General features: G+C 39.5%; 1 pseudogene; it reads right to left on the bottom strand.

Moving 5' to 3' along the window:
• Positions 1-937: 937 nt before the first annotated feature.
• LOC113623000 (40S ribosomal protein S6 pseudogene) lies at positions 938-2,174 on the bottom strand (annotated as a pseudogene).
• Positions 2,175-2,763: the final 589 nt, after the last annotated feature.

The following is a 2,763-nucleotide window of genomic DNA, read 5'->3' as shown; positions in this document are numbered from 1 at the left end:
TGTGAGAGGTAAGAAAGGGTTAACTTGTCCAAAACTGATCTCCTGTAGATTGGCTTCCCAAAGAGAGCTGGGCTTCTGCAAAGCTCCATGGAAACTGGCTATGACCTATGTTTAAGGCCACCAATACTTGGCAGTCTCAAGGCTTGGACCCCAGTTGCTCACTCCATCATGCCAGTTGAGGGGCCACTGCTTCAACTATGAAAGCACGGGGGCAGATTCTTTGCTGACTTGCCACTATGTGCACCTATCAGACTCCCAAGAAAGGGCATTCCTTCCAACTGTGAACACCAAACTGGCAGCTTAGAACTGTAGCAAAGGTTCTGCATATGATGTTGCTATTGAAACTTGGTTTTTAATCCCTGCAGAGAAGGGGTTGGCCTTTCTCAATCCCACTGCATAAAAGCATCATAGCCCAAGGATCTGAGTTGTTTTCCTAGACCCCAGAGTTGGGCTCTACTAGATTGCTGTGAGGTGTTCCAGGGTACCTGCTCCTGTCCCTTGAAAGTTTCCCAGGAAAAGCTGCTCAAGAGAGCCTGGCATGTGAAGTGTGTGGCCACTTGAACCTGTTTACACAATATTTTGACATCATCAAATTTAAAAAAATTTCATTGCTAACCTGAAGGGTATAAAATGATATATATTGTGCTTTTAATATCCATTCCCTTGGCTATTAATGGACTGAGTGTCTTTCCTTATGTTTATTGATCATTTTTGTTTCCTCCGCTGTGAAATTCTTGTTCAGTCTTTGCCTTTTTCTTATTAATTGGTAGAAGTTTACTGAAAACCAATCTTTCGTTTCTTATATGTGGTTCAAACCTTCTTGCCCATTGTTTCTCTTCTAACTTTATTTATGTTATCTGTGTTTGCAAAGAATTTACATTTTCACTCCTGATTTTTTCCAAGCTTTGATACCATATTTTCTTTCTTTCTTTTTAAATCTGATCTTATTTATTTGTTACTCTTAGAAAATCTTATTTTTGACTTGACTCAGACTAGCATAGAAGCTCTTAGAGAGAGTAGCCTCTGTCTCTTGGAAATGTTCCTGGCATTTCTCCTTGGTCTTCCATTCTCTTGATCAAAAGTTTAGCGTATTCTTCAACCTCTTCCTTCTTTTTATTAGTAAGCTGTTTCTTCAGAGCAGTGTGTAGAATGCATGGAGTAACAGGACATAGAATTTGGGCACTCTGGTTCTGGGTTTCTTAATTTCTTTGTGCAGTGATTTTCTAACAGCATCTTGATGGACATCATCTTTTTAGAGAGATTGAAAACTTTACAGATGCTTTTAGCCTTTTGGGGCCTAAGCAATGAGGCACAGCAGTATCCTTTCAGGAATTTCCTACTCTCCCTTTTAAAAAATAACCAAGTTAAGAACACTCAAATTACCATTTCTTTCTCCTATTCTCCTTGGTCTATCACAGGAAAACCCCCTACTCTGTAGCAGATGAACATGACCATGGATCAGGACACACTGGATCATAGGGAAACCTTGTTTGTCATTCCCACCACTGATTCAAGCCACATAACCCTTCCACTTTTCACTCAGAGCATCATCAGCAACTTCTGTGTCCATAGGCTTCTTAACAAAGGTATGAAGTTTTTGTTCATTGTCTATTTCAGTGAGTTTCTGGCGGCTAGTGACTGGGAAGAAGATACCTATCTTCATCCTGAAGGAGCTGCTTTTCCTCTGAGATGCCTTGTGAAAGAGGGAGCCAATCTTATATTTCTAAGTATGTGTTGGACATCTTTCAAAATGAAGTCGTCTTACCTTTCTCTTATGACCTCTCCTTCCAAACTTTTCTGTCTTGCATGATCCCAAACTACTGTTGTACATAATGACTTGAAACAAAGTCAATTTTGACTTATTTTCCCTTTTTTTTTTTTTTAACCTTTAGGCCCTTTCTAAAGACAATAAGTCAAAACACATTTGATGCCAAACAAACACACCACGATGTTACTCCTTTGGCTTTTTTTCAAAGTTGGTAGAGAAAATATTTTATTGTTATTTTTCTTGCAACATGTTCCCTGGGTTCTAAGTTCAGTCGGGGAAGAAAAATGCTTATGCAAATAAACTATCATGTGCCAGTTTTTAGTGAATGAAAGCTATACTGTAAAATGTTTCTATGATTACTTAATATGCAAATAAACTCCTGTATTTACCTTTCCAAAAGAAGGGGTTCTTGGCAAGCCTCCTTTCTTGACCTTTTAATAGAACAGTGTTGTGAGTATGAAGGTGCTCTGGAAAGGGCCAGCACTCGCTGTAGCTTTTTCTCCTGGCTCCCCGTTTTCCTATGTGGTTACCTCCAGTCCCATCTATGGGAATTTCTGTGAAAATTTACTATATGTTGCCTTTCTACATGAGGCATACAACCATCAAAATTTTATTTCTCAGTAGCCAACTAGGTAGAAGAAAAATCAGCTGTGATTGTAATTTTAATGCAGCAGAATTTACATTGTTTCCAGGCTGTCTGCCAATTTGTTATTTAGGAAAGTTAACCCAGATGCAGCTTAATCAGTTTGTCTTTTTATTTTAATCATAAAATATTCTCTTGTCAAGATCAGATGAAGGGTAATAATATCCCCTTAATGGTTTTGCACACCAGACAGGAGTCAGTCCCTAACTTCAGTGAATAGGAACCAGCTGGAGGTCCTAATGGGTCCTTCTCTGCCCCCACCCATGGTCTAATGCAGTCACATTCTCTCCTCTCCCATCCAACCTGTTTCTGTTGGCTTCAGCAAATCCATCAGTAGCTGGGGTATGTGGCC

The sequence above is a fragment of the Aethalodelphis obliquidens genome, unplaced genomic scaffold (assembly GCF_003676395.1).
Source record: "Aethalodelphis obliquidens isolate GAN/ISIS:26980383/991018 unplaced genomic scaffold, ASM367639v1 scaffold10, whole genome shotgun sequence".
Lineage (NCBI taxonomy): Eukaryota > Metazoa > Chordata > Mammalia > Artiodactyla > Delphinidae > Aethalodelphis > Aethalodelphis obliquidens.
Note: the sequence above shows the minus strand (reverse complement) of the source record. Positions and strands in the feature narration are given on the sequence as shown.